General features: G+C 37.9%; 1 protein-coding gene across 1 annotated transcript in view; it reads left to right on the top strand.

Moving 5' to 3' along the window:
- C5H12orf42 (chromosome 5 C12orf42 homolog) overlaps positions 1-19890 on the top strand; it is a 246541-nt gene that overhangs the window by 181184 nt on the left and 45467 nt on the right. The window contains 4 exon segments of the mRNA XM_059887270.1: positions 8247-8404; positions 10874-10966; positions 12109-12158; positions 17932-19772. The gene's annotated coding sequence lies outside the window, so the exon portion shown is untranslated.

The following is a 19890-nucleotide window of genomic DNA, read 5'->3' as shown; positions in this document are numbered from 1 at the left end:
GTGATTTCCCTGATGGATCTGGATAAATTAAGTCTTCTGGAAAGAAAAAAATATCACTGTTCTTAGATGTCATTAAGAATTTTCGTGATTCATGGCAAAAGGTTAAAATATCAACATTAACAGAAGTTTGGAAGAAGTTGATTCTAACTTTCATAGATGATTTTAAGGAATCCAAGACTTCTGCAGAGGAAGGAACCACAGGTGTGGTAGAAATAGCAAGAGAAGTACTGAATTAGAATAGAACAGAGGTGGAACTTAAATGTATGACTGAATTGCTGTAATCTCATGATAAAACTAAACAGATAAGGAATTGCTTCTTATGGCTGAGCAAAAAAAGTGGTTTCTTGAGATGGAATCTAGTCCCGGTGAAGGTGCTGCAAAGATCACTGAAATGACTATAAAAGATTTAAAATATTATATCTTTAGTCGATAAAGTAGTGGCAGGGCTTGAGAGGGTTGACTCCAGTTTTGAAAGAAGTTCTACTGTGGATAGAAACTGTCAAACAACACTGCACGTTACAGAGAAATTGTTCATGAAAGAGGAGTCAACAGATGGGGCAAACATCATTGTTGTCTTACTTTAAGAAATTGCCACAGCCACCCAAACCTTCAGCAACCACTACCCTGATTAGTCAGCAGCTATCAGCATAGAAACAAGACCCTCTACCAGCAAAAAGATTATGACTTACTGAAGGTCCAGATGATAGTTGGCATTTTTGAGCAATAAAGTATTTTTAAAGTAAGGTATGTAAAAAAAGTTAAGGTATGTACATTTTTCTGACATAACTGTTATTGCTCATTTAATAGACTACTGTGTAGTGTAAACCTGACTTATATACGCATTGCATGCATGTTATGTTAAGTCACTTCAGTCACGTCTGACTCTTTGCAACCCTATGGACCATAGCCCACCAGGCTCCTCTATCCATGGAATTCTCCAAGCAAAAATACTGGAGTGGATTATTGTGCCCTTCTCCAGGGGCACAACCCTGGAGATCCCAACCCTGTGGGATCGAACCCACATCTCTTGAGTCTCCTGCATTAGCAGGTGGATTCTTTACTACTAGCGCTACCTGAGAAGCTATATATGCTTTGGGAAACCCCAAAATTCATGTGCAATAAAACAGACATTGCCTTATTGAAGTGGGCTGGAAATAAGCCCACCATATCTCTGTAACTGGAATAAATGTAGCCTATAATGGGATTTTTAAAAAGTTTCCCAGATAATTCTATTGTACAGCCAACATTGAAAGCCACTGCTTTGAAGTACCCATTTCTTGCTGATATCATGTATTTATTTTACTTTCTTCTTTTTCTGGCACTGCCATAGATAACATCCATGTTTCTCTAAAAACTAACTTCACCTTATCCTCTCCAGCTGGGAAAAGGAGACAAACCTAGGTACTTTCATAAAATTAAATCTAGTGGCTGAGAATAATTACCAATATATCATTAAGCTTATTGTGGCTAGAGGTTTGCCAACAAAAAGAAAATTTTTCTAATTATCAGAAGGGCATGAGAAATCATTAAATGTGTAATTATAACATTATTAATAATGTGCCTTTCGGGAAGATTTTTAAATTGCAGATGGTAGGACACTGAATAAAACAGGGCATTTTTCCTGAGTACCTAATTGGAATTATTTTAATGATTACAAAAAGTATACTGTGAACGTTTTTGCAGAGATCAAGGCATTGACAGCATGAGAACATTTGCCAACTACTGTTTTTTTTTTTTTTAAGCTAACTTGTCTTCTTCATCTTCACTTAATTTCGAATACGTAATGCATTAAGATTTTCCATAACATTGACAAATTCATTGATTTCCCATAGACATCCAGAGTTTATTTCTCAAAAGCATTTATTTATTTGGCTGCATAGGGTCTTAGTTGTGGCACACAGGCCCCAGTGCCTACAGATTTCAGTCGTTGTGACATGCAGGTTTAGTTGCCCTGCAGCATGTGGGATCTTAGTTCCCCAAGCAGGAACTGAACCTGAATCCTCTGCGTTGCAAGGCAGATTCTTCACCACTGGACCACCAGGGAAGTCCCAGAGTATTTAATTATGATTGATGATATGATAGTAAATGATAGGTAGTTAAGAATGTTATAATGCCAGAGATCATGATTTCCATAATAGATAGGTGCCACCAAAATTAGATTTAAGTATAATTTATATTAATAAACTTCCTTTTAATGTTTTAGAAAAATTTAATATTAAATGCAATTTTATGGTGAATCTTTATGTAAAGTAAATTATTACAAATGTATCTTTTGTATATATTTGGATTCCCATATGTTAGTTTTTTCCAAAGTAGCTACTAAAATATTGCTTTTCATGTCTTAAAAAAGATGTTTAATCACCTAACCTAAATTGATTGCCATATATTTCTACTCCAAATGTTAAGGTGGCAATATCTTGTGAGTACACATCTGATGCTTGCTTTATTGCAGATGGTTAGTGGGATAAAATGACTTCTCAAAAATTAGAATTTTGGTGTTTAGTGACCTTTTAAGACTTTTTTTAGCAGGAAAAAAGAAGTCATTTGGAAAACTGTCATAAACATTTTAAAGTATGGCAATATTATTAAAAATAATATTTCATAGGCTAGTTGAACTTTTCTGTGCAAAATACTACTATAAAAGAAGATATTGTCATGGTTATATCAGTGTAGAAAATACAATCTAGCTATTATCTGGACTTTCTGCTGTATAAATGAAGACTGATATGAACTCTAGAGAAACATTTCACACCACCAACTGAGAGATAATAAATTTAGATAAAGCACAAACACAATCTACAGTATCTTTACATTTAGAATGGGGCTTTCCTCATAGCTCAGTTGGTAAAGAATCCACTTGCAATGCAGGAAACCTTGGTTTGATCCCTGGGGGGGAAGATCAGCTGGAGAAGGGAAAGGCTACCCACTGCAGTATTCTTGGGCTTCCCTTGTGGCTCAGCTAGTAAAGAATCTGCCTGCAATGTGGGAGACCTGATTTTGATCCCTGGGTTGGGAAGATTCCCTGGAGAAGGGAAAGGCTACCCACTCCAGTATTCTGGCCTGGAGAACTCCATGGACTATATGTCCATGGAGTTGCAGAGTCGGACATGACTAAGAAACTCACTTTCATCTCAGAACAGGTGGGTCTCAGAGCTGAGTTCTGGTGCTGAATTTGGAAGGCTTCTGAGAAAAAAGTTAACATTTACTTCTTTTGTTGGCTTATTGGAGTCAAGAGGTTGGAGAACTTGTGTGAATCAAGTTCTAAAAGTGGATGGGAATTCCCTGGTGATCCAGTCTTTAGGACTTCCCACTTCCACTGCAGTAAGCTCTGGTTCGATCCCTGGTCAGGGAGCTAAGATCCCACATGCCAAGTGGCTCAGTTAAAAAAAAAAAAAAAGGAAACCAAGCCAAACCAAACTAAAACAAAAGTTCTAAGACATGAAATAGTAAACTCCATGAGCCAAATTAAGGAGAAGGAAGAGGATAAAAAACACACCCACCATGAGAAAATATTTACCTCTTCAATTGTCTTTGGAAGAGCTTACCAGATAACAAGATTCAGCAAGTGTTTAGTTAAATATATAGATACAAAACTGTGGGACTTAATGAAGATCGTTCCTTGAAAAGGATTTATAACATTAGGCTAAGTAGCCTTGAAAAAAACGAGTCTAAGGGACTTGCCTGGTGGTCTAGTGGTTATGAATCCACCTTCCAATGCAGGGCACATGGCTTTGATCCCTGATCGGGAAACTAAGATCCCACATGCTGTGGAGCAACCAAGCTGGAGCATCACACATAGAGAAACCTTGTGCTTTGATGAAAGATCCCACATGATGCAATGAAGATCCTGTGTGCTGCAACTAAGAGCTGACACAGCCAAATATGGATAAATAAATAAATAAAAATTTTAAATGAGTTTAATATACATTTCAAGCTTGTTTTTGATCCTGTGTGTTTCAGATGGGCTTCCCTGGTGACTCAGTGGTAAAGAATCTGCCTGCCTTATGCAGGAGACACAGCCTCGATCCCTGGGTCAGAAAGATTCCCTGGGGAAGGAAATGGCAACCCACTGCAGTATCCTCGCCTGGGAAATCCCATGGACAGAGGAGCCGGTGGGCCACAGTCCATGGGGTCGAAAAAGTATTGAACACGATTTAGTAACTAGAACAACAACAAAGCACTTCTGTTAATGTCAAGCCCTGAGGGCAGAAGCCATGCTGTCTATACCTCCTTGTCCCTGCAGTGCCATGCAGAGTGCTGAACTCAGAGCAGATCTTGCTGAATATTTATTAAATGAATGAATGTAGAATTTTAAGATGGGAAAGACTTTTAGAGGTAATTTTGTCCAACCCTCTCTTTTAAAGACCAGGAAAATGAGACCCAGAGAGAAAAGTGACCAGCCAACAACGGTCACGTCTCTCTTAAGATCAAAACTCTGGCTGGGGCCTGAGATTCCCAAACTCATGTTCCAGTGCTCTTTCTATTTGGCCTTCAGAAGGTAAAGAATTCTGCCAGCTAGTTTTCAAATTGCCCATGGAAAGTGGTCCAAATGGCAGGTGCAGCCACCGGACACAGTTACTCGATCTGTTCAGTTGTATTTACTTTTCAACATGTTTACTTTCTGAACCGGAGAAGCCAGCTCCATTAGGTGAATGACTAATCCACTAAAAGAAGTCTAAATAAATGAAGTGGCATCTCAGTGGCGTGTGATGTGAAGAGTAGGGAAAGGGAAAGGCAGGAACAGAGGGAGGATACAGGAAGAAACGCCTAATAAAAAATATTTAAAAGCAAAACAGCCACTTTTTTCACCAAGATTTAAAAGCAATGCCATTACACATGACTATTAATTTTATATTATCAGAGCCTAAGACACTGACTCATTGGAAAAGACCCTGATGCTGGGAGAGATTGGGGGCAGGAGGAGAAGGGGACGACAGAGGATGAGATGGCTGGATGGCATCACCGACTCGATGGACGTGAGTTTGAATGAACTCTGGGAGTTGGTGATGGACAGGGAGGCCTGGCGTGCTGCGGTTCATGGGGTTGCTACGAGTTAGACACGACTGAGACTGAACTGAACTGAACTGAAGACATTACCTAAAATATAATTGCTATTCAACAATTTTGTTGTTGTTTTTTAGTCTCTAAGTCGCACTAGATGCTTTGCAACCCCATGGACTGTAGTCCTGCCAGGCTTTTCTGTTCATGAGATTTCCCAGGCAAGAAAACTGGAGTGGATTGCCATTTCCTTCTCCAGGTGACCTTCCTGACCCAGGTATCGAACTTATGTCTCCTGCACTGATAGGCAGATTCTTTACCACTGAGCCATCTGGGAAGCCGGTCCAATAATTGAACTTTATTTTTTAAAATATAAAACACTTCTGAAATGAGCCTAGTTTTTTAAATATACATTTTATCTCACAACATTTTGCTGAAATAACTGATTGAAAAGCAAAAAAAAAAAAAAAAAAAATCAATGTACTAACTAGGAGTTTGTAGTTAACTAAAACACAATGCACTTTTCCAGTATTTTTTTCCCACTGCATTGATTGGTATGTTAACTAATTTATTTAATTAATTTATTTAATTAATAAATTTAACTGATTTATTTAATTCCTAAATAATTTTAAAATAATTTTTTTGAAAAATTTCAGAATGCAGAAAAAGAAAGTTAATAGCATATGAGTGACTTCTGTGTTGGAAGTGGTATTTTAGAAATACTTCCTCATGTATATTTCCTTTCAGTAAACCAGTTTATCTTCCTGCATATCAGAAAACATTATCATCCATTCATCTGAAAAATATGTGTACTCATGGTGAATTTGTAAAAAAAAAAAAAAAAAAGAACAATGCCATTGTGTATTTTGAGGCCAAATAATTTTTTTTTTTTACTTTACAATATTGTATTGGTTTTGCCATACATCAACATGCATCTGCCACGGGTGTACACGTGTTCCCAATCCTGAACCCCCCTCCCACCTCCCTCCCCATACCATCCCTCTGGGTCATCCCAGTGCACCAGCCCCAAGCTTCCTGTATCCTGCATTGAACCTGTACTGGCTATTCATTTCTTATATGATATTATACATGTTTTAATGCCATTCTCCCAAATCATCTCCCCCCTCCCTCTCCCACAGAGTCCAAAAGAGTGTTCTATATATCTGTGTCTCTTTTGCTGTCTCGCATACAGGGTTGTTGTTACTATCTTTCTAAATTCCATATGTATGCGTTAGTATACTGTATTGGTGTTTTTCTTTCTGGCTTATTTCACTCTGTATAATAGGTTCCAGTTTCATCCACTTCATTAGAACTGATCCTTGTCAATAAATTTGATCGCTTTTCCCAAAATACAGTAGAATATAGTAATAAATAATGGAATAAATAATAAAGAAATGTAGTAGAAATCTAATTAAATATTTACATTTCTGTAAGTGGTTTTTGTCTCTTCACAATGATTGAAAGATATAAGAACGGCATTCTACCATGAGCAGTTGGTTATGTCAGTCATTCATTCATTCTTTAATCCATTCAGTAACATGTATAAGGCATCTGTTCTGTCCCAAATGTTAATATTAGACAATCCAGACACAACGATTACTCAAAAAAGTAGTAATCCTTGACATCCAGGAGCTCACAGTCTTCCTGGAAAATTGTACATATAAGTAATTTCAATGCAACATAAGATATGCTTTGACAGAGGTGTATACTCTCTGCTCCTATACCAAGAAGACGTGATTCGGTCTGTATATGGAGCAGGGTGGGGGAACTCAGAAAAGACTACAAGGAAAGTGTAATGTTTGGAGTGAATCTTGAAGTAGGAATTGATTGTGTGTGTTAGTTGCTTAGTCCTGTCTGACTCCTTGCGACCCCATGTACTGTAGCGCACCAGGCTCCTCTGTCCATGAAATTCTCCAAGCAAGAATACTGGAGTGGGTACCATTCCCTTCTCCAGGAGATCTTCCCAATCCAGGGATCAAACCCACATCTCCTGCATTGCAGGAAGACGTTTTACAGTCTGAGCTGCCAAGGAAGCCCATAGTATTCCTGTTAAAACAATGATTTTACTTAATTTACAGTATTACATAAAAACTGCTGTAGGCCATTACACTGCAGTCCAACTACTGTTGTGTCTGGTTGTATCGTTACTTAACTCTAGTTAATCAGGAACATGTCTGTCACTTCTGAGCTCCAGAGTTGGTAGGTAAGGATGTGAGAACTCTGGAATTAGATGTCTCATCTCAAATATCCAGCATCCAGACTTTCCAGCACATCTTTCCTTCTGTGTCTTAGTTTTCCATTTACCAGTGGTGATAATAATAGAAGCTACCTCTGGAGCTGACATTAAACCCTGCATGGTCTCACCAGTTACTTCTGGTTGGCGTCTGCTCATATCACTTTATGTCTGGGTCATCGAGGCTGTGAGGCATTTTGACGGTCTCTTTGTCTGACCCAGAGTTGTTGTTATGGCTAAATAAGAATGGTTACATGTATATGTATGGCCGAGTCCCTTTGCTGTTCACTGGAAACTATCACAACTTCATCGATCGGCTGTACCCCAATAAAACTTACTTTTTTCACTTAGTAAAAAAGAGAAATGCATGTTGTACATGTCAAGGACTTATCTTAGTGCCTGGTACATGGTGCATCGTGTGTGCTAAGTCACTTCAGTCATGTCTGACACTTTGTGACCCTGTGGACTGTAGCCTGTCAGGCTCCTCTGTCCATGGGATTCTCCAGGCAAGAATACTGGAGTGGATTGCCGTGCTCTCTTCCAGGAAACTTCCTGACCCAGGGATCAAATCTGAGCCTTTTATGTCTCCTGCATTGGCAGGTAGGTTCTTTACCACTAGTGCCACATAGAAAGTCCTGGTGCATGGTAACATTCAGTAAACACTGATGTTTTATTAATGAAGTATCTGAAGGGTTTTTGCACGTGATAAAAGATCTATAATGGTGGGTTGAATGCTTTAGTTTTCAGAGCTGTATTTACTGGTAATATAGCCTCTTTATTTTTCCTGACTTCTTTCCCCAGTTCTTCCTCAACCATTACTGGAAGTTCAGGCACATTTTGTCTCCAGTTCCTACCTTCATCCTGATAAAGCAACAGTTTTTGCCATCTGCATCCTCAGGGTTTCCTTCTCAATTCACCAGACCAATATGGTTTGGAAGAGTACTGAGAAGAGAAATCTTATTTATACCCCCCATACCCCTTTCCAAGAGAAATCACCCACTTTTCTCATCCACAGCTGATTGGACCAGAGATGGATATCTGATCCAAGGAGAGTCAATCTTAAGCTGGCTATCTAACCACCTATGGCCAATGCAGAAAGATAAGCTGGACTAATCAGCTTCTTTCATGGTGGGAAACATGAAGGGAATTTTCCACCTGGCAGTACAGCTGAAGGTGAGTGCTAACTTAGCATGGCAGCCCAGGGATATTTGCACTTCAAAATCGTGAGAAACCAAAAAACATGTGGAAGATAGTAGGAGGAAACCAATTTGTAGAAAGAGAAAGAAGTCCTGAAAGTGATGCAGAGAAGAGAGATAGGTGAGAGATTAGACAAAAGGAAGAGGAGAAACAAGAACCAAAGCTGTTCCCAAGGACTTCCTGGGACCCTGATGACATTTTGGTCCTGTTCTGATGAAGATGATGATGACAATAATGATAATATGTAGAATTTCTGGAGCATTTTGTATGTTTTAGGCAGTATTTTAAGCATTTATATGAAATAACTCAGTGCTCACAAGAAATTCACAAGGCAGGTTTTATTTTATCCGACTTTTATAGAGTGCCTATTTGCAGCCTAATGGAAATCCCTCATGTGCATTTAATCTTATCTATATGTTTTTGAGAAAAAATACCTAAAAACTCAAGGAGTCATCTTGAGTGCTCTTTCTAAAGCACTCAAGAGAGGGGACTCAACCACCACCTTCAAGGGTTGGTTTGCTACACAATGGAAACAAACTGATACACCTACTATGGAATAAGCACATTCATTATCAAGAATCTTTCTAACTACTATATGAGTTAAGCATATGTCCATTTTATAAATAAGGAGTCACAGTTCAGCTAGTGAACCTGCCCAAGGTAGCGAGTGGGTAAGTGACAAAGCTGGCTTGAAATTGGTTCCAGGACCTGGGCTCTTTTCACTGAACCAGTGTTGTCTCTCATCTCAGTTTGGTTTGATCCCCTTTTTCATCTCCATTGGCATCCCCAACCTCTCCCTACACACACACACACACACACACACACACACACACACACACACACATACAGCATTGTAGAGGACCTGACATTTGAAGTTCCAACCCAGCCCACCAGGAAACACCAGCTAACATGTTTGCCAAGGAGGTTCTGTCATAACAAATCTATAGGCTGTGTGATTGCTCTCAGGACAGGTTGCACATGTTATACTTCAGAGCACATGAGATTTAACTCCAATATATCCAAACCCACACGTCAACAAGCCACTTAAGGAATATTGACATTAATGCAGCTGTTTACAATGAAAAACTATATTGTTGTTGTTCAGTCACTAAGTTGTGTCTGACTCTTTGCAACTCCATGGCTTTCCTGTTCTTCACTATCTCCTGGAGTTTGCTGAAACTTATGTCCATAGAATCCATGATGTTATCCAACCATTTCATCTTCTGTTGCCCCCTTTTCCTTCTGTTCGCAATTTTTCCCAGCATCAGGGTCTTTTCCAATGAGTCGGCTCTTCACATCAGGTGGCCAAAATAATGGAGTTTTAGCTTCTACATCAGTCCTTCCAATGAAAATTGTGTGGTATTTCCTTATGAGGAATAATGTACATTTTGCAGTGTCTGAGCACGGGATGAAGGGTGACGTGTCCCTGGACACTCTCGATTGGACACGTGCTTGCGCCTGCCAGGTCTACAGTCCTTCTGGTGAGCATGATTTTTTGGTCTCACCGATTTAATGAAAGATTGATTTTCTTCCTTCCTGGCCAAAGATAAACCTCATGAAATGGTGATTTAATTCACAACACAAAGGCATGAAAGCCCTCCTTAAAATTAAAAGGAGTCTTCACACAAAAAAGAGCACATTCATTCACAGTAATAGACCACTTTATTTTTTCTTAAAGGCAATAGAACTTTGCTAATTCTCACTAATGACAGAGGGTGCCCATTGTAGAAGAACCAATTTTACTGATTACTGAATCGTATAAAATATTCTGAGAAAGAAATGAAATCTTGGTCATTCAAGACCCTGTCGTGGATCCATGTGTCTTGCTGAGAAATAGGCAACCACTGCTGTTTTAATTGGGAGAATAATCAGGTTTGCAGTTTAGTGAACTGAGATAATCACAAATACCATCCAAGTGAAAACGTACATTTCAACGATGATTAAAGAAGACACTTTCAGGTGATAAAAACCAGCAGATCCCATGGCACAAATCAGCAACTCACTGACTTCAAGGTAAGTGTTTTTATAGATGTGTTTAGTTTTCAGGCCATTGGGGGAACTAGGTTTTTGGTTATACTTGAAAGAGTCTGTTCATCTGGCAAAATCCAACCCAGTAATTTATTATCTCAGTGTACACTTAGAATCCCCATATTAAAATCCATATTAAAATGTCTCATTTGACATGAAAGGTTAAAAGCAGATGTAAAGTTAGAATACAGACCAGACTCACAAATGCATATAATGGATGACTAAGGTGTTGAAAAGTAGTGGTTAATCAAAATGTTTAAATCAAATGAATTAGTTTATAAAATGAAGAAAAACAATAAAGCATTCAGGATTTCATAAAATATTATCTCAGAGCCCTTTAACAACAGCAACTAGAAGGTGGATTCTCCAGAGAAAGTCTTGCATTTGACTGAGAAGAGTTTCTTATTCTTTTTCCAGGGTCACTATGAGCATTTCTGAACTTTTTTGCTGACATATGGAACCACCAGAATTGGCAAGAATTTTAAACAAGCTATTTCAAAGATAGTGCAGGTATACATATTTTAAGTTCAAATTTCTTCATTACTTTATTTTTAAAAGCACATAAATTCATCATGTAAGTGAGAGATTGTTGTAATTGGATCTCCAAGCACAGTATTAACCTTATAGGAATTCACTTGTCATGTGTGAAAAGCATTCCCCTAAAAACTTTGCGTTTATGAGATCTCAATGCTCGCATCAATATTGTTAGGGGTTTTCCAGGTGGCTCAGTAGTAAATAGTCCACCTGCCAATGCAGGAGATGCAGGAGACATGGGTTCAACACAGGACACAAGAAGACATGGGCAGATCCTCTGGAGGACAGCATGGCAATCCACTCCAGTATTCTTGCCAGGAAGATCCCATGGACTAAGGAGCCTGGTGAGATACAGTCCACAGGCTCCCAAAGAGTCGGACATGACAAAGTGATTGAGCATGCACACACAACACTGTTAGACAAGTTCTAGGATTAAAGCCACTTATAGATGAGGAAAGTGAAGTACAGACAAGTTACATAACTTGATTAAACTCTCAGGCTAGTAAATGGTGGAGTTTGAATTCAGACCCAGGTGATGTGGCTCACTCTATACTCAGACCTCTACCACCTTGATACCATTACAAGGTGCACCTATATGTGTAGGCTTCCATAGGGAAAAAAAATTCTTCTGAAAATCATTATAAACATTGCTGCTGTTCAGGTGCTAAGTTGTGTCCGACTCTTTGTGACCACATGAACTGCAGCATACCGGGCTTCCCTGTTCTTCATTGTCTCCTGGAACTTGCTCAAACTCACATCTATTGAGTCAGTGATGCCATCAAGGCATCTCCTGACACTGTCTAAGTTTGTCATAGTTTTTCTTCCAGGTAGCAAGTGTCTTTTAATTTCATGGCTGAAGTCACCATCCACAGTGATTTTGGAGCCCAAGAAAATAAAGTCTGTCACTGTTTCCATTTTTTCCCCATCTATTTGCCATGAAGTGATGGGACCAGATGCCATCATCTTAGTTTTTTGAATGAGTTTTAAGCTAGCTTTTCCACTCTCCTTTTTCCCCCTCATCAAGAGCTTCTTTAGTTCCTCTTTGCTTTCTGCTATTAGAATGGTACCATCTGCATATCTGAGATTGTTGATATTTCTCCTGGCAATCTTGATTCTAGGTTGCGAGTCTTCCAGCCTGGCATTTAGCATGATGTACTCTGCATAAAAGGTAAGTAAGCAGGGAACATAAGTGAAGTAAGTAAGTAAGTGAAGTCACTCAGTCGTGTCCGTCTCTTTGCAACCCCATGGACTGTAGCCTACCAGGCTCCTCTGTCCATGGGATTTTCCAGGCAATAGTACTGGAGTGGATTGCCATTTCCTTCTCCAGCGGATCTTCCCGACCCAGGGATCGAACCTGGGTCTCCCACATTGTAGACAGACATTTTACCGTCTGAGCCACCAGGGAAGTCAACTTTGTCTAAAGAAAGATCATCTTAATTATTAATATTTCATGAAAAAAAATCAAATTTGAAAGCAACTTCTAAAATGAGTATCTTACTGTTTTTTTTATCTTAACATTGAGCCTCTCTAGATGCTCTATCTTTAGCCATTCAGTTACCACATTGGAGAAAATGTTGACAAATCCAGCTAAGTAGGAAATGGGATGTGATGTGTCACAAAGCCTGCCAGGGGTGTGAAATGAGCTGCCAAATTGATTCAAGTTGTTTTAGTACAACAAGTCTGGAACATCTGGGTCTTGAATTACACAACAATTAGTGTAAAAATGTCAGTAGTATTTATGGAAGTCTATTCATATCCTATAATTAGTTTGCTTTATCCCAGAACATTTATGATGTTTAGGCAGACAGATTCTTTCAAAGTGATTTTTAATTAGTGAACTTATAGACATGAAAATTTCTGCATTTGAATATGAAAATTTGCCTATTCTTTTAGTATTTATATATTGATACTTTCCTAGGTAGTGTGGGGCTACAAAAATGATCAAGTTGTAGAACTTATGGCTACCAATGGGGAACGGTCAGGGATAGTCAGGAAGTTTGGGATTGACATGTACACACTGCTATATTTAAAATGGATAACCAACAAAGACCTACTGTATAGCACAGGGAACTCTGCTCAATAGTATGCAACAACCTAAATAGGGAAAGAATTTAAAAGAGAATAGATACATGTATATGGAATATCCCCTGGAGGAGGGCATAGCAATCCACTTCAATATTCTTGCCTAGAGAATCCCAGGGACAGAGAAGCCTGGTGGATTACAGTCCATGGGGTCACAAAGAGTCACAAAGAATATATATGTTCATGAAAATATCTGCAATACCAAATAAGGCAATTAAAAACTGAGAAATACAGTGAGTACTATTGATTTTTAGAGAAAGGAGGAATCTGAGAAGATTCTTAAAGGACATAGGGGTTTTTATTTTATGACTTTTGATTAAAGTATAGTTAATTTGCAACGTTACACTATTTTCAGGTGTACAGCATAATGATTCAGTATTTTTATGATTATACTCCATTATGTTATCATAAGATAATAACTATGATCCCCTGTGCTATATATTAGAGCCTTGTTGCTTATTTACATACAGTTGTTTGTGAATCACATACCCCTGTTTGTCCCTCCCCACTCCTCTCTTTGGTAACCACAAGTTTGGTTTCCGTATCTGTGAATCTGTTTCTGTTCTGCATATGCCACATCCTCTTCAATGTTTCTTATTTATAGATTTTTTGACGATAGCCATTCTGACAGGTGTGAAGTGATATCTGTTTTTTGATTTGGCTCAGATGGTAAAGAATCTGCCTGCAATGTGGGAGACCTGAGTTTGAACCCTGGATTGGGAAGATCCCCTGGAGGAGGGCATGGCAACCCACTCCAGTATTCTTGCCTGGAGAATCCCCATAGACTGAGGAGCCCGGCAGTCTACAGTCCACGGGGTCACAAAGAGTTGGACACAACTGAATGACTAAGCACACAAGAATTTGTGATGTTGAGCATATTTTCATGTGCCTATTAGCCATCTGTATGTCTTCTTTGGAAAAAAAAGAAAAAACATCTAGTCAGGTCTTCAGCCCACTTTTTGGTTGGGTTTTTCTTTTGATACTGAATTATAAGAGCTGTTTATATTTTTTGGATGTTAACTGTTGTTAGTCACATCATTTGCAAGTATTTTTCTGCCATAATATTTTCATTTTGTTGATAGTTTCCTTTGCTGTGCAAAAGCTGTTGGTTTAATTAGGTCCCAATTGTTAATTTTTGCTTTTGTTTCCTTTGCCTTGGGACACCAATCCAAAAAAAATATTACTATCGTTTATGTCAAATTATGTTCTGCCTATGTTGTCTTCAAGGATTTTTTATGGTTTCCACTCTTACATTTAGGTCTTTAAGGATTCTGAGTTTATTTTTGTACAGTATGTGAGGGAATCTTCTTTTTAAAAAAAGATTTATTTTTTTATTTATTTGGGTGCACCAGATCTTAGTTGTGGCCCTCAGAATCTTTGATCTTCATTGCAGTATACAAACTGTTAGCTGTGGCAAGTGGGATCTAGTTCCTTGACCAAGGATTGAACCCATGCCAAGAGTCTTAGTCACTGGACCACCAGAGAAGTCCCTGAGAATGGTCTAATCTCATTGTTTTACAAGTGGTTGTCCAGCTTTCCCAGCACCACTTGTTGAAAAAAATGTCTTTTCTCCATTGTATATATTCTTGTTTGTTGTAAATTAATTGATTATAAGTGCATGGGTTTATTTCTGTTCTCTCTATATTCTGTTCCACTGATCTTTGTGGTTTTGTGTGTGTGTGTGTGTGTGTGAGAGAGAGAGAGAGAGAGAGAGAGTGTGTTGATACCATGCTGTTTTGATTACAGTTGCTTTGTAATATAGTCTGAAGTCTTGGAGGGTCATATCTCCAACTTTGTTATTTTCTCAAAATTGTTTTGGCAATTTAGGATCATTTGTTCCATATGAATTTTAGAATTATTTGGTCTAGTTCTGCAAAAAATATCCATAGGTATTTTGATAGGGATTGCATTAAATCTCTAGATTGCCTTGGGTAGCATAGCCATTTTAACAATATTAATTTTTCCAGCCCCAAAACACAGGATATCCTTTCATTTCTTTGTATAATCTTCAGTTTTCTTCATCAGTATTTTATAGTTTTCAGAATATAGTTCTTTCACCTCCTTGGTCAAGTTTATTCCTAGATATTCATTTTGGTGCAATTTTAAACAGAATTTTTTAAAACTTTCTCTTTCTGATATTTCATTATTAATGTATAGAAGCACAACAGATTTCTCTATGTTAATCTTGTAGCCTGAAACCTTGCTGAATTCATTTTTAGATCCGATAGTTTTGGGATGGAGACCTTATAGTTTTCTATATAAAGTATCAAAGGATGTGGGGCTTTTAATATGTGTATGTGGATTGGGGAAGATAATTAAAAGAGAAGGGAACAGCAGGAGCAAAGGCGAGCCATGACAGGGAAACAGAGTAAGTGACCTAATGTTTTAGTAATATTAAATATGTGAGAGAATTGGGGGAAAAGTTCAAGAAAAGAAGTAAAACACAAAGTTGTATAGAGACCTGTCGTCTTCCAGCATGCCAAGCAGTTAAGTGGGACGTGATGTGCACCAAGGAAGTGGGTGTGGGCAGGGTGGTATAACATCAAGTGCTCTTTCCTCACTCTTACCACAACCATGCCGTGCTCTTCCTTAGCAGCCACAACCCTCAAAACTTACCATGACAAATCTCTCCAAAACAGTAATCAAACAAGGAAATTATATAGAAGACTTGATGAATAAAACTAATGAGATTATTCTAATAGGCAAGTATGGGATACTGCCTAAGCATATGAAAAAGTTATAAAGATGGACCGTATTATATATCATAAAGAAGATATCAACAAATTTAAGGAATAGTGTATATAAGACCACAATTAAATTAAAGATTGATATTGAAAAGATAATTTTTTAAAACTATACATTTGGAAATCTAAAGCATACTTTGAAATGATTTATGAATTATAGAAAATATGATACTGGAAAGTATAAATATCATGTGAATAATAAAAAAGATATTTATAAAACCTGTTGGACACAGCTATAGTAGAGAAATTCACAGACTTGAATGCTTTCATCTAGAAAAAAGATAGGTCAAAAGCTAATGAATTAAATAACGTAAGTTATACAAAGAACAACATAAGAAATCCAGAGAAATTAAAAAGAAATCCAATATACTAATATAACAACAAAATAGATGAAAAATAAAATAAATATAAAACTGAGAAAATCAACAAAGAAATCAACAATACCTAATTTATTTAGAAGACCAATATTCCTGCCTTTGGTAGGATCAATAGAGAAAGAGAAGAAAAACTTCACTGATGTTAGAAATGAAAACAGGGACATAATTATGAATGCAACATAAATTTAAAAGATAATAAGAGAAAATGACAAGTATCTTTATAACAAAATATTTTGAAGACAAATCTCTAGAAAATTATTACAAATAACCAAAGTAGATGCAAAATAATGTAGAAATCTGAGTGGTCTTATAATCATTAGAGAAATTATATCTGTAACTTAAAATCTTCCTACAATAAAAACACCATGCCCTCATGATTTTTATAAACTCTAGAAAATAGTCAATAAATAGCTAATCCTAATCTTAGATCTTTCTCCAAGGGGAAAAAAAGTTTTACTACTCAGCTGATTTTGGGAATTTGTGTAAGCTTGATATTAGTAGACAAGAAAACTATGAGAGGAAAATTAAATATAGCTCATTCATGGAGATTTCCCTGGTGGTCCAGCAGTTAAGGCTTTACCTACCAGTGCAGGTGATGTGGGTTTGATCCCTAGTTGGGGAACTAATATCCCAAAGAACCAAAACCTAAACCAGAAGCAATATTGTAATAAACTCAAACCCTCTGAGCCAACAGGGAATCCCCCAATAAACTCAATAAAGACTTTAAAAAAATAGTCCACACCAAAAAAACTTTAAAAAAAGTGTAACTCACTCATGAATGTAGATGAAAAATTCTAAAAATTTGCCGGAGCCAGCCGGCAAAGTCGATCAGGTCCCGAGAACGTGCACGGTGGGGCTAAGAAAGAAACTAAAGCAAAAGACTACAAAGATGGGGTCGAGAGGTTCAGACACGTCACCACGAAGGGACGCAGTCTGACACCAACTTTATTCAACATCTCATATTTATACAGAAAAGCGTGAGAAAGACAAGACAGTTGACATTTTTTCTTAGTTGGCCTATGCATCTTACAAACAGTTACAAGAAATCTTGAGAGCATGGGAATGGCTCCCTGTTATTATTTCTTACACCAGATAACATTTCTCTGTGCGTGAGAAGTTTGCACAGAACTCCAGGTGCCTGCAGTAAATAAGCACCTAATCTCTGGGGTGGCGGGACAGAGAGCTATGTTTGCAAGCAAACCCTCAAGGACTGAGGCAGCTCCCAGAGCTGTGTCCTTCAGACAAAGGACCCCATTCTCACGGGCAGCTCCCCACAAAAATTATTAGCAAAGCTCATTTAGAAAAGCACTCTGTAATTTGAGCTCATCCCAGAAATGGATGTTAGGATTATCACTAGAAAATTTATCATTGTAATTCATCATATAAAGAGATACAGAAAAATTAATACAATTAAAGCACATTTGCAAAAAAATTCTCCTAGCAAACTAGAAATAGAAGAAATATGCTTCATCTGGCAAAAGATCGCTAATAAATATTTACTGCAAACACTAAAGTCATTCCCTTATAGCTATGAAATAAGGCAAAGATATTTACTATCACCATGTCTAATCAATCCTATATCTAAGACTCTAGACAGCAATGACAAGAAAAAGAATTGAAAACTATAAAAATGGGAAAGATAAAAACAGATGTCATTCCCAGAGAGTATTTAAATAAAATCCAAAGTGATTTACAATTTAAGAATGAACGGATTAAAATAAATTGAGCATGTTTGTAGACTGAGTGAAAGAAGATGATGGAGAGGAGGAGCCTGGTGGTACTGCAGAAGATGAGAGAAATGATAAAGCAAGATTCCTGAGAAAGAAGCAGGACAGGTAACACTCTTGGGCTTGATCCAGTCCCCTCCTGGTACCCCACACAAGGTAAGTGCACTATTGTGTTCCTAATTTGAGGTGGGGCATCCAGGTAGGGACAGGAAGTAGATTCACTCAGGGATGGGAGAAATTTTCCTTGTAGGCAAAATATATTTACACAAGGGAAATGGGGAAAGTCTCATTTGTAAAGCTAGTATTTCTTTACTAGTATTTCTTCTCTGTGGTCTTCTCTTCATCCTATAGTCCTATAGGTCCCATTCCTATAGTACATTATTACCTGGGAGTACTCGACAATTATCCCCTCCTGTCTGTAAGACCCATGGACATGCTGGTTGCCTCAAATGTTACCATATATAAAGTTGTGTCTGCTCTAGATCTTTCCTATATCTTGAGCCCTAGGAGCTTGCTGAAGCTACTCTCACTGCTTTCTTATCTGCTTCATAGACTTTTGACATAAATTTCAAGCATGTCAATCTTTATTACAGTCCTCTGTGTCGTTGAGGATTCAGTGAGAGAGACAAATTCTGCCCTCAAGTTGCTTAATATCAGAAAAGATCCTTAAAGTCTGCTATTCAGTCTCCTTGCCCCAAGGTCAAGGAATCACAGACATTGGCATTGAAAGGGAGGATGGAAAGGGATTTCCCTCATTATAAATGCAGAAAGCCAAAAGGACCCACTGATTAAGGGGTTTGTCTATGTCCACAAAATCAATGAGAGCCTGAGCCTCTGACTCTCTATTAGTACCTTTCCCTACATCATGATACTACCTTGAGAAACTACTATTTGGAAGATTGGTGTGAAGTATAATAGAATAGGGGTCCCCAGCCTCCAGCCCACAGACCCGTACCTCTTGTCAGATCAGTGGTGGCATAAGATTAGAAATAAAGTGCACAATAAATGTAATGCACTTGAATCATCCCTAAACCATTCCTCCCCCTTCCTGATCTGTGGAAAAATTGTGTTCCACAAAACTGGTCCCTGGTGCCAAAACTACTGGGGACCACTGTTAGAGGATATAGAAGATGAAAGTATAGTCCCGGACCTTCAAGGCTGCATAAATAACATAGCAGAGCCCCAGGTAATTATATTATTGAGGGTTTTTTAATGATTAAAGTGTATATAAGTGAGTGCAGTAGACAACTCTTGAAAACTGGGAATGGATTTTATTATTTTTATTTCTTTATTTTCCAACACAGTACCTAGAACATAGTAGGTATTCAAAAAAATGAATGCTATGTGGATTTTTTTTTGTTTTTTTTTGCAATGTGGATTTTGAACCTCAAAATACTTCATGAGTGTTTTGTTTTGTTGGTAAATGTGCCTCTGTGTAAATGTGTTTGGATTAAACATTTCCTAGAGTCTAGGACTTAAACTGGATGTTTTCTTTGAGACAAGAGGTTGCTGTATGTGATATTTTTCAAAATCATGACTGCATTAAAAAAAAAAAAAGACAGAAATACAAATGACAGAGTTCTCATTCTGCCCATATTAAACATGTACATGGAATGTTCTAGAACCTTCTCTATAGGATAATGTTCCCCCATTTTATTTCAAGCATTTATATGGCTTTGGCCAAAATAAGGCTAGTATTTCCTGAATCATTTGACATTCAGCTGTTGCTGAAGATGTTGAAACTACAAGCAAACCTGCTAATCGTTGGCAACAAAGCAGCTTAATCCTGGCTGACCAGCGATTTGTTTTGGAGCCTTTGGAGCAACAGAGAGATTCAAGTTGATAAAAAGAGGTAAATAGTCGGTTAGAGATTAGAAGCGGGGGTTGGGGGGTGGGGTGGGGGGAGGAAAAGACTTCTTTCTCCCAGACCACACACTGATAGGGAATCTTCCTTGAGCAATTGTTCAAGA

This window comes from Bos taurus, chromosome 5 (genome assembly GCF_002263795.3).
Source record: "Bos taurus isolate L1 Dominette 01449 registration number 42190680 breed Hereford chromosome 5, ARS-UCD2.0, whole genome shotgun sequence".
NCBI lineage: Eukaryota > Metazoa > Chordata > Mammalia > Artiodactyla > Bovidae > Bos > Bos taurus.
Note: the sequence above shows the minus strand (reverse complement) of the source record. Positions and strands in the feature narration are given on the sequence as shown.